This window comes from Chrysemys picta, chromosome 3 (genome assembly GCF_011386835.1).
Source record: "Chrysemys picta bellii isolate R12L10 chromosome 3, ASM1138683v2, whole genome shotgun sequence".
In the NCBI taxonomy this organism is placed as follows: domain Eukaryota; kingdom Metazoa; phylum Chordata; order Testudines; family Emydidae; genus Chrysemys; species Chrysemys picta.
The window spans coordinates 99,946,601-99,966,921 of NC_088793.1; the positions used below are offsets into that span (position 1 = coordinate 99,946,601).

Sequence of the window (20,321 nt, forward strand, 5' to 3'; positions counted from 1 at the left end):
TGGGGTAAAGGGTGGAGGTGGGGTTGATGGATGGGACAGGCCTTCTATAGAAAAGGAAGGGGAAGGACTGACAGAGAAGGGGCTTTTAGGAGCAGCGAAGGGATGTGAGATGATTGTAACCTCTTCTGGGCAGAGGTTTTATACATGTCTTTATATGTGTTTGTATGACACCCAGGGCCGGCTCCAGGCACCAGCCAACCAAGCATGTGCTTGGGGCCGCACTTTGTAAGGGGCGGCCAGCCAATCTTGCGGTGGCGGGGCGGCGTTTGGGTGTTTTGTTTGTTTGGGTTCGGCGGGGCGGTGCTTGGGTTTTTTGTTGTTGTTGTTGTTTTTGGTTCGGCGGAGCAGCACTCGGGGCAGGGGTTGGTTTTGGTTCAGCGGGGTGTCACTGGGGTGGGTTTGGTTCAGCGGGGCGGCGCTGGGGGTGGGGTTGTTACGGCAGGGCGTTTGTTTTGTTTTGCTTGGGGCGGCAAAAAAGTTAGAGCCAGCCCTGATGACACCTAGCCCCAATTCTGATGGAGGCCTCTGGGTGCAATGATAGTATAAATAATACAAAATAATAAAAGGTGGATGCAAGGCTTATATAAGCTTCAGATAAATATCCAGATTTTAGATGCTGATCCAAACTGAACTGACCTGCCAGGCCATATCAGCTTTGTCCTTCTCTTTCCTGCCAAAAAGGAAAGTGAAGCAGCTATCTGCACAAAAAGAAGAAATGCCTTTTAAACAGGAAAATGAAATGCACTCTAGCCACCTCCCAACTCTGAAAAAGATCCATTCTCAATAATTCATTCAGTTTTTGTACATATTATTTAATAGTAAAACTTTACCTATCATGTGCTGCTTTGCTTTTTTCATTAAAGCAAATTACATAGTGTTTCTATTGGTTACGGGAAGTTATATGATGGTTCCCCTTGCCCCTAAGGAATATGGGGATAAAACCTGTCACTACTCAGAATTGGATTTTATTAGTTTTAATGCATCACAGACACTTTCATTATAGATGGGGCTTGACTGATAACACAAAGTGAATGAGTACAGTGATAGCACCGACAGGACTCATCTATGCTACAAATATAACTGAATCATGGGACCGAAGTACAAACACAGACAGTTCAAGATTTTAACCCATGAATGTCTGAAGACATGGCCAGGTTGCACCTACTCTACACATTTTAACCGTGCTGTAGCTGGGTTATTGGACAGCTGTGTTATAACTGATGCCCTGAGTTGGTTTTATTTGTAGGGCAGATAGGGCCTTAGTCACACCATAGCACAGTCTTTTATTCATACAGTTTTCTTGGGAAGCTGGAGAATAGCAATGAATTAAATATGAGGGAAAGATTCAAGTTGAGCTTCCATTCAAGAAGAATATCCTTTTGCATTATATCAATAGTTCTAAAAGTCATTAGAAAAATGGGTTGCAAAGGGTTTATATTTTCATAAAGTAAGTTTAGTTAAAGATGGTGTTTTTTGCTTAAAAAAACAAACAAACCTGAAGGAGTTTAAAGAGCCTGGTTACAAAAGGGCAGGTTAGCACAGAGAACCTTTCTCATCTGAACACAGAATAGGATTTATTAATTAGTAATTATTCTTGTAAAGGATGGATTCATCCTGACAGCAGCAATGAAAAATTCATGACAGAGACTTACCATTTCTAATCAGCTCTATTACTATGTGGAGACTGCCAAACTTTGGAGACCAGGCAGTGCTAGGAACACAAACAAACATCATAGTTTCCATAGTAACTGAGATCACCTTGGAGATGATTAATACCAGTATGACTTACAATGGGTATTCCAAAGATATCATCCTTTGCTGATTTAAGCATGATCCAATATAATGTCATTTAACATCTTAGTGAAGAAAAAGAAATCTGTATCTCTGAAGTATTTTCTCTTATTCGTTAGGGGTAGGGTCCCAGAGGGAAATGCTCACTATCTGCTTCTATTCTATTTCTTGCTAGCAAAATAAAAAAACAACATATATGCCCATGGCATATGAGCTATAAGAACACAGATCAAGTGGATACTTTATAGGAATGGTAGGTAATTTCCTTAAAGAAAAATACCGTAAAAGCATGAATTACTCATCCACTGTATGAAGAGCCATGCAAAACAACCACTGAAATATTTCATGCTTTAGAGGAACACATGAACTGGTAAAAGGAGAATTTTTGCCATTCTGTGAGAAACGCTGTTTGTATGACAAAATAATGGATACATTCTGGTTGGGAACAAATCCAGTTTCCAAGTTTTTTGCCCAAGGTGAAATTTTGCCATCTTCACCAAAGCCATGTTGTGGAAAATCAGAACAAAGACAAAAATCCCACTTGTCGTGGATGTTGTCAGAAAGGAACCTGCATTGTCTAGGAACTAGCACAGGCCTAGGAACAGAAAGGTGTGGATTCTGTTCTTGATTTCCATTGTGTCATTAGCTTAACTTCTCAGTTGCTTGGTAAAAAGTAGATAATACTACTTATGTTTCACCAGTTAATTACTATTTCTAAAGCACTTGGATAGAAGGTACTAGAGAAGTACAAAATAATAATTTTATTATTTTCATTAAACTAGCATAAAATTTGATTTTCACTGAATTTGTCATTGGTGTGAATTTTTCCACATATTCTATAGTATATAAGTTTCAGAGTGCATAACAAATTCCTGCTACATTCATCCCTTTCACTAACACAGCTGTTGATCTGAAGAGCTGGGGGTGGAATCTATATGCAGTGTGAGAGGAGATTTGCAGAAAATTAGGTCCAGATTCTCTTCTCACATACCAGTGTAAAACTGGAGTCATTCCATTCGCTTTAGTGGAATTACTCTGATTTAACACTAGTGTAATTAGCCAATACTTTGCTCTATATCTGAGGCTGTATTTGAACATTTTTAGTTAATTCTAATGCTTCAGTTATAACTCAAAGCATACAACAGATTCTCTATTCATTTTCTTATTCTCAACTATTTCAAAAGGAACAGTATTAGGTACATTGTTTATTAACTTGTAATTGTGAAGTATTACTTTTTCTTAGTCATTTTAAATATAATAAATAATTTAAAAGCTTCTACACAAAATACTAGAAGTCAAGAGATTCTGTTCAAGAAGTCTATTCTCAATTCTGCCTCAAATTTCCAGTGACAAATCACAAACAATCTCTGTTTTAAATCAATGGGAGCTATAGGTGTCGCCCCCCTGAAAATCAGGCCATGAGTGTTTCAAGTTCACTACCCAAATTAATGTACCCTCTAGACAATTTTGAACTTTCTTGTCTCCCCCCGCTTTGGTAAAATGTGTACAATGCTACTTTTTTGTTGTACCTCCCGTTAATATTTTGATGCTTATTTCATTAATCTTTATATCAGTCTTTAGGAATCCGTGGATGTGTTCCTCACAAGCGCCAAGCAGTACTGTATGATTTGATATAAACAGTCTTTTGACTCAGAGAGTCAAACACAATTTTTGAGCCTATTTCTGATTTTGGACAGTATGCTGAAAAAGTGATACCATATGACACACCAGAAGTAGCCAAAAGTGGCAAACACATTCGTATCCTACTTCATTACTGGTTTAACAATCAAACTACAGACTAGGGCCTTGATCTGACAAACACTTAGGCACATGCTTAGCTTCGCTGTCATGAATAGTTTCATTGATTTCAATAAGACTACTCATGGTAGTAAAATATAACACATGCGTAAGTGTTCCTAATCTAGTCTATAAGGGTTCTTATGCTGTGCTTATCACTGTAATATCTGAGTGCTAGATGTCTGCAGGATTGCGTGCTTAATGTTGAAACATAGAACTTTTTAATCAAGCTATTAACTAGCAAAATATAGGCTTCCCACCCCTCTTCCCCCCCCCCCATATGCAATCAGTGCAAGAAAATTATTTAGATCATATAAGCTTCAGAATACATACTAACAAAAATAAGAGCAATTTCCTTTCCTTTCAAAGCACCATAATGTGACTTTCCACCCTCCCTCTGTATGCAGATAGACTCCTGACTTAGCAAAGCCACTGTAGCAATAGATAGAGACAATCCTTAGAAAAGTTTTGAATTTGTATTAATCTAGCATGCATTAATATGCTAATAATGAAGAGCTTTGTATAGTTTTCAGCTGCCCTACTGTGCTGACTGACAAGAACAGATTTGCTTTTCTTCTGGGGTGATTTTTTGGGGGGGGATTTTTTTGGCTTAATTATGCTAAGGTGTCTGAAATAACACAGAAAAGTTCAGAAATTCAATCATATTTTCCTGATATTTCTTCAGAAATGGCATTACCCTCACAGTAATCCAAGTGGGATATGTAATATTAAAAAAAAAATCAAGGCTTTTTCTTATCTCAGTGCAGCAAATATTATGTGTTTTATGTTTCTTAATGCCTCCTTAGAATTCAGATCAGTGATAGATATGTAATACAGGAAACAACTTGTTGAATTACATTTATGATAAAAAAGAGAAGGAAAGCTGCTTAAACAAATTTCTCCATATGTCTATATAAAAGTAAAAATCCATCAACGATCGCTGAGTTCCTTCCATTTGAGAAGGATTCGCCAGACAAAAAATGAAATATTTTTTAAAAAGATCAATGAACTAGATTTGTTTATCTTATTTCCCTTGTTTATATGCTAAACAGACTAGGAACAGATCCCTCAACCAACTTCATGCAGGCAGTTCCCAATTGCCTTTAAGGGGAATTCACATGAGTGCAGGGGGCCACTCAGGCAGACTCTCACTGAAATCAATGGAGTTCCACTAATGTTGGAGACACTGCAGGATTTCAGCCTAACCAGTTTGCCTGTGTCTCTTGATTTAATCATAAAGCAGTGTACTGTATCTGCGGAATATGCTATAGCTTTGTTAAGCACAGTAGGCTGGGATACTTCACCTCCAAAAATTCATTTGTACAATTACTTTTCACTGACAAATTACTTACTTGAAGTCTCTTTTGAGAGAAAATTTGGTCCTCTGAGGCTGTGCTACATTTTGTCTCATTGTTATTGAAAATTACTGCAATAACAATATATTATTTTGTTTCCAACTATTGGCAACAACTGAGATTTTTTATGCAGTGGTGATGCTGCCTCATTCAGGAACATTATTATTTATTATTTGTATTGCTTTAGTTCTAGGAGCTCTGGTCATGGACCAGGACATCTTTGTGTTAGGTGCTGTACAAACAGAGAGGTATATTGTGTGTAATACATTAATATTTACAAATTGATAGGTTCTACTATTTGAGTTTTTGACAATACTTTGCACTTCTACAGCTCCTTTCATCTATGGATTTCAAAGGGCTTTACATAAAAACATGAATTTAACTAAGCTCCGTGACACCATCGTCAGATAAATAAGTATTATTTTGCTGATAGGAAAATAGTCTGAAAGAAATTAATAGACTGACTTTTCAGAGGTACACCCACAGCACCAGTTGAAACCAATAGGATCTCACAGATTATCAGTGACAGAGCACTGATTGTAAATCTCCTGCTCCACCCACACTCAATCACAGCTCTGCAACAGCAAATAGACCCTGGCCAGTCACTCAGGCCCATAACTTGGGCATCATCTTCAAATCTGACCTCTGCCTAGATCAGAGATCGGCAACCTTTGGCCTGCGGCCCGCCAGGGTAAGCCCCCGGCAGGCCGGGCCGGTTTGTTTACCTGCCATGTCCTCAGGTTCGGCTGATCACAGCTCCCACTGGCTACGGTTTGCCGCTCCAGGCCAATGGGGGCTGCGGGAAGTGGCGGCCAGCACATTCCTCGGCCCGCGCCACTCCCTGCAGTCCTCATTGGCCTGGAGCGGCGAACCGTGGTCAGTGGGAGTGGTGATCGGCCAAACCTGAGGATGCAGCAGGTAAACAAACTGGCCCGGCCCGCCAGGGGGATTACCCTGATAGGCTGTGTGCCAAAGGTTGCCGATCCCTGGTCTAGATCCTCACATACAGTCTATGTCAAATTCTTTCCATGTAACATCTGTAAGATACTGATTTTCCTATCCATTTGTGCCACTAAAACTCTTGTCCAGGTTCTCATAATCTCATTTCATGATTATTCCAACATTCTCTCTGGCCTTGACATATGCAATCCACTCCTATCCATTCAGAATGCTGCTGAAAGATAGTTTCCTAGCCCATCGCTTTGACCATGTCACTCCTCTCTTTGAATCCCTTTTCTATTGCATCAGATGTAGACTGACGATCTTCATTTTCCACATCCTACCAATTATCTTTCATTCACTATTGAAATGTCAAGTCCCTCTACTGACTGGCCCATAACACTAGAATCCATCATCCACTAACGTTTTCAAACACGCACCTTCGTGTTTTCTCCCAGTCTTCCCCTTCTGCTTGGGAGGAGCTCCCTGTAAACAAAGTCACCTTGGTATGCTCCTTCAAATACTCCTTAAAACTCTCCTTTTCCATTGACAGCAGTGAGGCCTAGGTAGGCAACTGGTGTGCAGAGACCTCTGCCTATCACACTGACTAATACAGTCTCATTGTTTCCTTGTACCTCCCATCTGTGTCTGTATCCGTCTGTTGTCTCTTGTCTTATACTTAGATTATAACTCTTTGGGGCAGGAACTGTCTTTGTTCTGTGTTTGGATAGTGCCTAGCATCATGGGGTCCTAGTCTGTGACTCCTAGGCACTACAGTAATACAAATAATAATAATAATGCGTCAGTTATCTTGGTGTAAAATCTTAGTGGAGACAAGCCATAGCTAGCTTTTATCATAAGGTAGTTAGGTGAGGACCCTCCACCCATGGATGACCTCACCTGGATACATTGCAATGAAAACTACATAGCCTCGTCTCCATTAGGATTTTACAGTGAAATCACGAATGTGTACTAGTGCTACCCCGTGTATACATAACTCTTTTGGCAGTGACAATACAGCCTAAGAGCTAGATCATGCCACTGAGGCACTGCCCTTAGCAGGGAGCAAGCTGGCACTGCTACTCATATGCAGATTCTCACTTCAAACTTTGTTTTTATAACAGAAATGCTTCAGATATTTTAAGCAGCACTAACTAAACTGATTTTTCAGTAGTTTAGATGCATTCTTTGATCTTCTACAAACTTTTCCTTGAACTTAAACCAAACCTAATTTGCAAACAGAATATCTTGTGGGTTGCTTGCTCATTAATGTAGAATTAGTTCCTTTTGATATTTTGACAAAGAGAATGTCAAATAATTAAGCGCCGCTACAAATTGGGTTTACTGAGATTTCTGAAACATTATAGGCATTCGTTTTGTTCAGACAATAGAAAAAACAGCACTTAAGCCCTTAGGTCATTGTGGAATCCTATGAAACCTTAAAATATATTATTCCTATGTTGAGACTTTGTATGCCAAGTTTCAGACTGTCATGGTTACTGGATGGTCTCCCTCCCCACTTGCCACCCTACATATATTTTGTAGCTTTAGATTAGAATTGTTGCAATACATTTCCTTATTTATCTATCTATCTTGGCCATTTATAGATCAATCATTAAGCAGTAATTAAAGGTTCCGATCCACCATTTTGATAAACTACTATTTTCAGTTTAGATGTGTAGTGAAGTCACTTAAATCAGCTCCTGATGATAAAAAATGCCTGTCAAAGGAATTCAGTTCCTTGTGGGCCAATTTCTGTAGCACTTACATTCATACAGAATTCTGGGTCTGATTCTCCACTCTCTTACACCTCGTGTATTCAGTTAAGGCTTGGTCCTACAAACACTTAACTTTAAACCAAGGGTTCTCAATCAGTGGCATAGCCAGCTCCTAAGAGAAGGGAGAGCAAACATAAAAAAGGCATCCCCCACCCTTGGCTCCTCCTCCGGCTGCACTGCCCCTCCCCCCCCCCCCCCCCATGGCTCCTCCGGCTCTGCTGTGCCACCCCCGTGGACTCCCCCCCTCGCTCCTCTGGCCACGACTGCCGGCCGCCAGCCTGCGCCCCTCCCCGCTCCACCGGCTGCGGCTGCTGGCCGCATACTGCACCCCCCCTCACTCCTCCGGCCGTGCCCCCGCCGCTCCTCCAGCCGTGCCCGCCATCGCCCCCATGGCTGCCAGCAGCACTGCGGGCCGCCAGCCTGCGCCCCCCCTTGCTCATGCGGCCACGGCTGCCAGCCGCATGCCACACACCCCCACACTCCTCCGACCGCGCCCGCGCCCCCTACTTGTATTACCGTAGTGCCTAGGAGCCCTTCTCTTGGGCCAGACCCCAATGTGCTTTAGGAGATGTACAAACACAGAATGAAAAGACAAGTAGAACTAGTGAATAAATTCAATTAATAACTCTCAATTTGTTTAGGAAAAATTGATGCATGTCAGTGCTAAACATCACCTGAAATTAATCCAGTGTAAAGGTAAAACACTTGTAAGGAACATTATCGTATGGTACATGTGAGCCCAATATATGTGCAGTGACATTTATTTAAGGGACAAATGTACAGCGGCTCTAACTTTTGTACAGCTTCTGCCCTTTGTGGTATAACTACAACCTCACAAAAGAAACTGTAGCTCTGACTTGAGGAACATGCATATCCAAAGGCAAAATAATGAAATTAGGAACAAATGGCAGATGGTCATCTTAGATTAAAAGCTCTTCTGGTCAAGGGACCATTTCTTCATATGCATTTCATAGAATATCATGGTTGGAAGGGACCTCAGGAAGTCATCTAGTCCAACCCCCTACTCAAAGCAGGACCAATCCCCAGATAGATTTTTGCTCCAAATCCCTAGATGGCCCCCTCAAGGATTGAACTCACAACCCTGGGTTTAGCAGGCTAATGCTCAAACCACTGAGCTATCCCCCCTCCACAGCAGCACCTAGCAGAATTGGATACTACTCCTAACTGGAATATCTGGGCACCGCATTAATACAAATTTTAAATAAATACATAAAAGATTTTGGACTTTGGAAACAAGATCTATCCCATTCTGTTCCCAGTCATTATCAGTATAATGTATATCAGAACTGTAGAATGTTATTAAAATTCAATTTAGTAGATTTGAGGCCTGTCCCTCCAGGGGAAGACAAGCTCATACTGACTTGTGCGCTGCACAGCCATAATGAGAAGACACCCTAGAATGAGTGTAAGGTCTTGTAATATAATAGGCTCCTATTTTGCACACTTCTTTTTTAATTAAGTGGTCTATTCTGAGCGCTAATGTCACACTGTGCACACTAACCAGGAAATGCCTACTAGCATCACTCATATGAATACTTTATTAAAGGGAGACTGCATGAGCTTTTGGGTATAATTAATATCATACTAAAAGCAACCTCTGATTTGACATCTTGCAGATTTGCATCCAGAGCACATTTTCCCCTTTCAGCCATATATGTACATTTCACTTAGAGTAATTGCAATTAAAAGGTGCTTTTTACCCACTAAAAATGTGTCACAACCTTGGAGCTAAAATTGCTGCAGGGTGTTGTTTTGCTCACACACAATATTAACAACCTTTCTTAATTTACACTGGGCTGTTTCACCTGTTTTGTCAAACCCTTTTTCTTTTCTGCAAACATACAATGTAATCCATCCTTCATGCATGCATCTGACTAAGTGGTAACATATCTACCTCTTTGTTCACACAGAGCTAGCTTCCCAATTGAGGAAAACATAATGCCTCTACTTGGAGCACCACTAGAGATTTCTTTTCAAGACCATACACAAGGAGTAAGATGACTTTTAAATGAAAATACCTGTGTGAAGTTGCCTAGTAAAAGCTTCAAGCCTTATGGGACTATTCTGACAAGAAGGCTGTCTGGCATTCATATACCTACTTCATTTCAAGCCCCAATTGATTTTGATTTAATATTCATTTAGGCATTTTAAAGGGAATATTTTCATGGGTGTCTGCCTGCCTATTTGTCTATAATTGTGGACATGGGATGGAGGGAGATTGTTAGGTTAATTCCTCATGAGGATGATCTTGACATTTCCTAGAAACACTGTGTCATGACCAATAGGTCTCACACCCAAGTCCACAGGGTTCATGAGAGCAACCACACTCCAAGCCTCCACCTAGCAGCATTCTGACAATGGCTTACCTGAGACCCATGAAGCCCAGCCCCAGTGTGAAGCTCCATCCCTGAGCTCCAATTGGTGGAGCCCCAGAGCAGCTGATTAGCCCACTGGTCCTACTTATGCCAGCAGCAGGAACAGGACGCTGTTCAAACAACTCAGCTCTGGCTCCAGAATTTTCTGACATCCCAACCCGGCTTGACTCGACACCTGACCTGTGATTCCTGACCTCCAGTTGGTTTCCTGTCCTGACTTTGGTTCCCAGCTTGTGGTTCTGATCTCCAGTTTCTCTCCTGCTTCTGATCTTCTGGTATCCTGACCCTTGACTCCTGCTTTGTGACTGTGGACTCTGGCTTTGGCTACTAGGTCTAGCTGTCCACAACTTGACTGTGACATAGGGTTTTGTTGTACACCACCATCTGCTCTGACATTAACCAAAGAGATTTCAATGAGCCATATAAACTGTCACTCAGTCCCCTCTCAGACAATACTAGGATAAAGAAAAGACAAAATGCAATTTCAGTTTAGGTTCCATTGCTGTTGATGCAGCAAAATGTATACGGTGTCTTTGTTATAAATGTCTCTTGTGGAATTGTGTGTACACGTCAAAATGAAAAAAAATATATAAATGTAGACATAAGCTGTTAAAAATTGGATAACCCAAAGAAATTAACTACTCTACATGCAATTGCAACCAAAGAAAGGAATACCATATTTCCTCGATTTCTGGACATGAGAAAGTCCAATATTGAGTTAAATGAGCTTTTAAAAATAGAATGTATACGGTTACTTCACTTTTCTATAAAGCTCATTCTGATAGTCTCCAAAATGAAACTAAGGCCTGGTCCACACTAACCCCCCACTTCGAACTAAGATACGCAACTTCAGCTATGTCAATAACGTAGCTGAAGTTGAAGTACCTTAGTTCAAACTTACCGCGGGTCCAGACGCGGCAGGCAGCTCCCCCGTCAACTCCGCGTACTCCTCTCGCGGAGCAGGAGTACCGGCGTCGACGGCGAGCACTTCTGGGATCGATCCCAAAAGATCGATTGCTTACCGCCGGACCCGGAGGTAAGTATAGACCTACCCTGAGTCTGGAGGGAGCATGTTCTAAAAGGTTACATAAACCTGAAAAAGTTTTGTTTGGTTTAGGAACAATTTCTCAGAGCCATTTTTAAATGTACATCAGCCCCTGCAACTTAGTATATTTCTGAAATGTTGCTGTATGACTTTTCTTAACATTATTCCCAGGTAGCCCTGGGGGAGCGTCATAAAAGTACAGATGACATATGAAGAGAGCTCACAAATTGCACACAAATTGCTTCTTTTCAGATTCTCAGCAATAGTAAAGGTGGGAGGTTTTAATTGCATATTCCTAACACCCCAGTTTATGTAAATGTTAAGCTATCTCAGAATGTGGAAATTAAACAATGATGTTTAGAAAAGAATACACTAATAACTCTCCATATGTTCTTTGCTTTACTCATACCATACACTTTAATGTTGATTTCTATTCCACTGCTTTTCATACAAGATACTGTTGCAATGCTCCCTAAAGCCTTCCCCGGGTCTTTTTGTAGCAACTGATTTATATACCAAGTATGAAAACCATTAAAGACTCTGAAAGTGACAATTACATTATACAGTGTACTCTCTGGTGTTAGAAAAGGGGCAAATTAATTCCCAGGGTGATCATAGTGACAAATATATCAAGAAAAGTCCTAAGAATAAAAGATGAAGTTTCTATATGCTGAGAACTAATCTTCAGACTTTAGATCAGACAGTGGTGAATGTCTACAAAGTTTTCTTTTTAAAATATGTATTTACTGAATATTAAATATCTTCAACATAAATGCTTAACATGACATCTGTACCCATAAGCATAGTTTGACTTCTATACAGGGGACAGGGGGAGAAGAGGGCAGCTCCAACCAGCCCAATGGGGCCACACATGGGGGGGGGCAAATTCTGTGCCTGCCAAGACTTGCAGTTTTGGGGGGGGGGCAATGCTAGATATCTGGAAACAGTAGTGTGGATTTTCAAAAGCATGAGGTTTTGGCCTTGCTCTGCTCCCGCTGCAATCAATGGCAGTTTTTCTATTGACTTTAACAGATGCCCCCCATGCCCATCCCAAACTACAGCCATGTTTGTATTCCCTTCTCCTCCACATACACGTGTAACATGGTAGAAAGTTCTATTGCTCCAGAGGATTGGAGTTGGTGACCACAATCTTTATTCTGGAGTTTTAGGAGGTCTTTTAGATCTTGGGCCCAGGCCATAGAGCACCCTGAAGATAAGGACTAAGACCTTTAAATTAATTCAAAATTCTATAGAAGCCAGCATAGAAGACACGGAACAGATCTGATGTGTTTGTGGTGGCCTGTGTTGTTGAGAATGGGTGTAGTGTTCTGTATTTGTTGGAATTTCCTGTGTGCTGAAGGCTTCATTCCCAATACATATGTATATTGATTGCTGTATTCCAGATGGGAGATGATGAAAGCATGAATAACTGAGGCCAGGTCATTATCCATCAAGAAAGGATGTGGTCTCCTAGGAAAGCATTACTTGGAGATGCAGCTATGTGAGAAGTCAGTCAATGAGAAACCCAGGAGCACTCCTGAACTACAGTCTGAATTGACGGATTGTGGATATGTATCTTCAACCAAAGGAAAGTGAACCATGGCTACGAACTCTTCATAGTACTTTCCTCTGCCAACCAGCATCACCTGTGTCTTGTTTGGGTTTAGCTTCAACCAACTGTTCTTCATCCATGAGCCGATATTGTCCAAGCACTGGGTCATCTTGGTGGTAGTGGGATGGTTACAAGTGGTGAAGGATACATAGAACTTTGTCATCCTTATGTTGTTGGCACTTGAGTCCATATTTGTCTGACCAGTTCACATAGTGGCTGCATGTAGATGTTGAATAGCACTGGAGAAAGAATTGATGCTTGGCTGGCAAGTAGACTTTTGTTTTATGGGAGTGAGACAGCTCACTGTATAACATTTGTTTCAGGAGAGTCTGCCCAAAAAACTGCACAAAAATGCTTTGAAATCTGAAAAAAAATCTGGAATCCAGCAAATATCTAAAGACTTCACTAAAGGTGGCTCTCAGTCTCTTCTTCCACAAAATGGCTATCCTAGAAGACGCAAACTGTGTGGGTACCTCTCTCTCTTTTTTAGATGCCACCAACTCTCGACTAACTGAATAAAAAACTTGAATGGTCAACCAACTTTTGAAGTTGAAGTCACTTTATATCATAGAATCATAGGAATGTGGGGCTGGAAGGTGGGGCTTAAGAGGTCATGTAGTCAACCCTCCCATGCTAAGGCAGGATCACATATACCTAGACCCTCCCTCACAGATATTTGTCTAATCTGTTCTTAAAAACCTCCAGTGACAGGGATTCCATAACTTTCCTTGGAAGCCTAAAATCTAGTGGGAACATCTGATGTGAATAACTAGTGTTTCATATTCTGTAGGTATTGTAACAACGTGGGAAGACTCCATTCTTATTAAACTAAACTACCTACAGTGATGTTCCAGAGGCACCTTAACATTCTTAGCGACACAGACTGACTTCCTTGTGCCTCTTCCAAATTCTTCCCTCCTACAACCAATGCCCCCGGTTGCATGCAGGCTGACACAAACAGGAGCACTTCTGTGTGGAAGAAATATGCAGAACGACAAGAGCTGAGTCTTTTGGATTAGACCTAACTATCAAGGAGCCGACTATTTATCAGGATCACTCTCTGTAAACAGCCCATGAAGAAAAACACATTTGTATTTTCAGATAGTAATTTATGTATGAGACTTTTGGAGAAAATAAAAAAGAACAGTCCCAAAAATATGGCATGGATATTTCGTTTTTATAAGAACATATTTTGAGGAATGTTAAGTACTTTCAGTTGCCACAGTTGAGCCTTATTGGTTCCCTGTTTTACACCTTTTGCAAGGTGTTTGTTTATAACATGCTGTTCTAAGGTGATGAAGAATTTATCTAGCATGTGGGGGCATAACTCCCAACCCTGAAGCCTTTATGGTGCTAATAGGCCTGACACTGCAAGGGAGACATCAGGGCCATTTACAGCTAGTAGCAGGTCAGCGTAGCTCAGCTGCAGCTGCCTCCTTCTGATCCCCTAAATCTCCCCTCCACTAGAAACTGCTGCCAATGACTCAGGACTTCTTCTACATGTCCTCTTGGCTGTCAACTCCTCTGCCTTCCACCACCTCACTCAGATTAGTGTGCACTGAAGGCTGAAGACATGAGACATTCTGCTTTCCTTATACTTAGTATTATAACTAAGAATTTGCTAATGATGCCAAGCAAAGAGCCTCTGAATCTTCATTACTTTCTCTGAATATTCCCATTCTATCCCTTGTTACATTTCCCAACACCTACAATGAGTTTTGATGGGAGGGAAAAATGCATTGACCTAGAGTCATTCATTTCCTATAGAAATATTCATCACTTACCACTGAAATTATGGTGTGTAACTCAAGCAGTATGCTTACGGCTTTTGAAATACATAAACCTCTTTCAATAGCATCTTGGAGAATCCATTTATTTTATAATAAGGGAACTTGTTATGCATGGAGAGTCAGATGCTGCTGGTACAAGTGATTTTGAAATACTCTGCAAATGATTTAGGTAATATGTATGATAATTCTTCACAATGAAGCCACTATTCATATTTGCAGCAAGACACTAATAAATTATATTCTCTGTTCTTGCTCTGCCCTAGTTTTTGCAATATAATTGCTACTGGGATTACAAAAAGCCAAATAGATTTCTATATTATTGTTTACTATGTAATACACTTTTTAAAAGCCTGACATGGGGGAAGAAGGAGTTTAAATATAAAGTAAAGATCAAATCCAAAGTTTCATTCAGAGCTAAGGGTCTGGGAACTTTGGGGCTATTTTCCTAGTGAAGTATATTTGTTTTAATGCCAGAAATGTAGTATCTCTATGAAAGGTTGAAGGATCACTGTCCAATTCCTGGAGAATAACTGTCCACATCACCAAAATCATCATCACAATTGGCACTAATTGGCAGCCCTGCTGGAAATCTCAGCAGAGAGACAAACACCCACTCACGCTTTGAGGTTGGCTTCTCCAAGGCAGGGTTGAGACACATTGTCATAGCAATAGGGGAAGTTTGCATTGTGGTGCTGTAGATAATTAGAGGATTTGAGTCTCCAGAACTTTTATTCTGGAACCCTTCACAACACTAAATTCATTCATATTATTAACGATTATTTTAAAAAAAGGAAGAACAAAAGTTGTTTCCTTGAAATATCTGCAGTACACAGTTCAGTTTATAGAACAGCACAGGAGAGCACAAAGTAGATAATCCATACCACCTCTCAGTTCTGATTAATGCTTTTCTATAACTACAGGCTAATGAACTTGACCAAATCTTAGTGCCCTGCTGATGTTTCATCCTTAGACAATGTGAATTGCACATTACTTAAATGCCTTTGAATGCTCTATTCTATAGATTCTTTTCAGTCACTTCCTGAAAGAGACTTTCATGGACAAATTATGGCTGGCCCTGCAAGAGTACACTAGCTAGAGCGTGCAACGGGTACATAGAACTCTCCCTCAGCATACCACACCACTCCACTCTAGGGTGCAGGCATAGTTGGGCTGGCTGCAAGGCACAGGAGGTGGCCTGTATTAGTAGTTCCAAAAGGGGAACATCCAGGAAGGAGAAGGAGAGGGACCATGTCCACCAATCCTGCACCAGCAGATCTGTACTGCACATGTGGGGAGGTGGCGGTGAGTACTGATTGTATTTTTAACAAGATCTAGAATGTGAATCAGCGCTGCCTCCAAGAAACAGCTTTGTTGTTCCTATAACTCAGGCTATTATGAGGAATAACTGAATGCAAACTTTTCAAAGCGTATATGCAGCTGTTCTGTGGTATGTATGTGTTGACTATCAAAGTAGCTAATAGCACTTAGCCCTTGGGAGCCAAGGGAGCACCAGAGGCATTCATAAGGCTTCTCAGAGTTCCATGGCACCACACACACCGCTACCCCTCCTTAAGGGGTGCAGCATACTCACCAGCTTTTATGGCCTTTACAAATAACAACAGACTAGCCCTACCTCGATGAGCTTACAGTTGAAGTCTCTGATCCTACAAATGCTTATCTACAAGAGTAACTTTACCCAACAAGGTGGTATAGCAAACAGAGGGATTGGGGTGGCAGGATAAGGGTAACAGTGGCAAGAATAGATAGTAATGCAGAATGGAAATGTGCAGCGTTTGGAGGGATCAGGGGCATTGTTTGGGATTTTTTTCAAAGGTATAAACAAACAAGACATTATAGATGGCAATTGTCCTTACTGGCTACCTAACTAATCATTATATAATGTACTGTTAACATATAAATTAAATGCATAAAATAGGTTGCTTTTTCTGAAAAAGGAAAAAAAGGACTAAACTTGGAGTATTATTTGATCATTTTCTTTCCTGCATCATAAACCTTCATACCTCCCACATGTATTAGCTAATTACTTAGTGGGGACAGGAGAAGTAACTAACATCAGGTACATTAGATACAATTAGCATTTATATATTTAGCTCTGTGTGTGCCTTGCTGATTCATTTATGCCACACACACCAGGTGACATTTGTTTTACCTACAGTGGGCTGGGAGGGCTATCCAAGAAAGCAGAAAGGAAGGAGAGAATCAGAGACATCATTAAGAAGTATTTTTGTTCTCAGCAGTTCCATTTATCTCCATTCCCTTCCCCTTTTGTGCTTATTTTCTTTGATCCCATGGCAGCAGTGCTGAACACCACTACAGTAAGGAGATAATACTAGTACTTGCACCAAACCTAGGCAGTCATATTTACATTAATGTTTTGAGTGGTGAACACCAGACCAAATTCTGGGGATGCGGTTTTTGCGGGGAGGTGATCTGCCTGTTCACAAGTTATTTCTAATTACTCTTAATTACAGTCCAGAGGAACCATGGCAGGGGAAAGTATTTTAACTCTACCTTGTCTCTATGTTATCCCTTCTAATGCAGCACAACAAAGGATGATATAAGCTCTCTCTGCACCACCCAAGCAGGACAAACCAGCCCTAGAGCTTCCTTAGCTCGTCTCTTGCGGATTCCCATGCATTGAAGAGCCCTCAGGCGGCAGAGAGTTGCCTTAGTGGCTCCTATATCTACCTTTTGAGGGGACTTGCCCAATGGAAGGGGATGCGACTAAGTTGTCTCTACACTCTCTACACTCTGGTGATTCCTGGCTATTGGAACATCCTCTGGGGGTCCACAGCTCTGAGGCTCCTCTATTATGCCAAAAGTCCAGATCGCAGATTGTCCTCAGGATCTGGGGGGGCTGAAAATGTGTGACTTAAAGCCACCTTCCTGCCTGTCCTTTTCCAGTCTTGTGACAAACACAGCATGGTTAGACTGAAAGGTCTGCCCCACTGAATTTGCAAAAGATAGGCTGTTCCCTCCACTGTAAATCATGAGGAGATACACAGGGGTGAAACTGGCTTTAAGTGAAAGCGGAATCAAGTCCAAAGGGATCACATTCTAACCACAGCTTGTAAGGATGTAACTTGTGATAAAACTTGGCCCACCTACTGTAAACAATTTTAAATCAAAAGTAATTGATCCTAACTGTCCACAGCACCACTAAAACTGGCACCCTCAGATACCAAGGATATAAAGGGCATGAAGCCTGAATTGCTGTCTCTTCTTTAGAAACTATCCACCCAGAACAGTGGCAGAATGGCAAACACATTCTAATCAAATTAAGGGGCCAGTTCTGCAAAATGTACTCATAATCTGAATAGTTTATCACTTTGTAAAAGGACTAAGCCTCAATATTTGCAGCTTTGTTCTTAATTCAGAGACCCATTTTAAAGAAAAGGAAGTTTCTTCTATGTAAACAGGGTGTTTTATTTTAATAGCAAATACAGTACAAGTGCAATGACAGCATGCTAATTAAGGGCCTGACCCTGAGCTCCTTTTTGACTGAGTAATGATGGCTGAATTGAGTTCAGACAACTTTTAGCAGGCTAGCTTGTTCAGAACGAACGCAGATAGGTCTCCTTGAGTGTAGACATACCATAGACGAATGAAATCACTCCGTAACCTTCTCTTTAATACGATAAATAGACTGAGCTCCTTGTTATCCAATCCCTTAATCATTCCCGGGGCTCTTCTCTGAACCCTCTTCATTTTTTTTCAACATTCTTCTTGAAACATGGACACCAAAACTGGATACAGTATTCTAGTGGTGGTTGCCAATGTCAAATACAGAGGTAAAATAACCTCCCTATTCTTACTCTATATTTCCCTATTTATACCCAGGATTGCATTACCCCTTTAAGCAACAGCATTGCACTGAGAGTTCATGTTCAGCTAATTATCTTCTATGACCCCCAGCTCTATCCTGTGAAGCAGTGACTCTGAGAAAGCATCTCCCATCTTGAAAATAATGGCCAATATTCTTTGTTCCTTGATGTATAACCTCCTATTTGGGTTTAATGAAGTACATATGGTTTGATTGAGCCCAATTTAGCAAGCAATCCGTATTGGTCTGTATCAGTGACTCATCCTCTTCATTATTTACTATTTCCCAATCTTTGTCATCTGTAAACTTACTCAGTAATGATTTTATGTTTATTGTATTAATTATATTATCCTCCTTTAGTTCTTTACTGAGTCCCATACCAGCCATTCCATTATTTTGCCAGGGATCAATATCAGGCTGACAGCCCATGGGTTATCCTGTTTACTCTTTTTAAATGTTGGCACAACATAAACTTTCTTCTAGTCCTCTGGAACGTCCCCAGTGTTCCAAGATTTATTAAAAACCAATATTAACTGTCCAGAGAGCTCCTTTGCCATCTTTTTTAAAACTCTTGGATGCAAGTTACTCAGACCTTCTGATTTAAAAATGAGTAGCTGCTTGCTATGTAACACCATCCTGAGTAACTGTTGGGAGAGAAAGTATTTCACCAACATGATACAATATGAATACACCCCCACATACAAATATTTAAATAATAACAAAAAAAACAACAACAATAACTTATTTATAAAGCAACAGAGGTTCCTGTGGCACCTTTAAGACTAACAGAAGTATTGGGAGCATAAGTTTTCGTGGGTAAGAACCTCACTTCTTCAGATGCAAGTAATGGCAATTTCCTTATTTATAAAGGAGGCTTTTAGTCTGTGAATAAATATAGTCATTACATTGGCAAACTTCATTATTCACAAAACAGTTCCTATCCATACAAAACTTACAAAAGTAATAACCTGTAGCCTTTAATATAATTAAGATAGCATCTAGGAAGTAAATTGGATGTTTTGATTTCAATAAAAATATTGTATAATGTAGAAATATAGCAGTTATTAGTAACTGTTATTAGTAAAATTAAAAATTTGTAAAAAGTCAACAATTCTGTTTATCTTTAAACAAAAGTTCATAGCTAAACTGGAAACATTTACTGGCAGTTACCAATTTGTGCTATCTAGACAGTATAAGGAAATAGTAGGAGTATTTAGTGTAAAGGCCTCTTCTTGCTTCACCTTTCAGGAGGCTGCAAAATCCTGTCCTCTTTCCCTTTGGGTTATTGGTGGGAAAATATTGATTTGGAGGAATATCTTTAGGAGACATCTTGTGTAGTTAAATGTTTATTAAAGTCACAGCACTCGATAAGGATTCTATTTCCTCCTGGCCCTCTGGCTACTGCAATACAGATACAAACTAATAAGCAAATGGCCCCACTAGGAGAAAAAACTAAACTAAACTAATTTAGCTGAACTGTGTTTGTGAAGAGGTTTTCAAAGTAGGTCAGTGTGCCTCAAAGCTCCCAGAGCTGTAACAAACTGGCTTAGATCAGAACCACAAGACACTTTCTGTAAGAGGCCCTCAGTTTTGGAGTTCATTTCCCCCCCACCCCCTTCATCTGCCAAAGCCAAGCTCTGTTAAATTTCTTGGGAACAGTACAAAATTCATCTTGTTTCCTGAACTTTTGAGGATGGGAAAGGAGGAAGAGGGGTTCTTATGTCTGAAAGGAGGAAACAATATTTTCTTTACTGGTGGATATTTATCTATTCTCTGAAGTGGGTTAGGAAGTCCATTCTATTAGATCAGTTTATCTTTTATAATGTGAACATTACACATAACTAGCCTGTCAGCGCACAGTTTCAAAATGGCATGCCTGGGTAGGTGATTTTAAATCATATTAAGGCATTTGGCAATATCAACAGGATTGTAGCAGTCATTGCATGCATCTAGCATTTCTCTACTTAGGTCAAA

At 40.5% G+C, this 20,321-nt stretch overlaps 1 long non-coding RNA gene across 1 annotated transcript in view; it reads right to left on the reverse strand.

The window, feature by feature from the left end:
* The window catches only part of LOC122173570 (uncharacterized), a 32,020-nt gene extending 30,286 nt beyond the window's left edge, over window positions 1-1,734 (reverse strand). The window contains exon 1 of the long non-coding RNA XR_006174146.2: window positions 1,653-1,734. This is a non-coding gene — a long non-coding RNA (uncharacterized LOC122173570). The remainder of the gene's footprint in view (window positions 1-1,652) is intronic.
* Window positions 1,735-20,321: the final 18,587 nt, after the last annotated feature.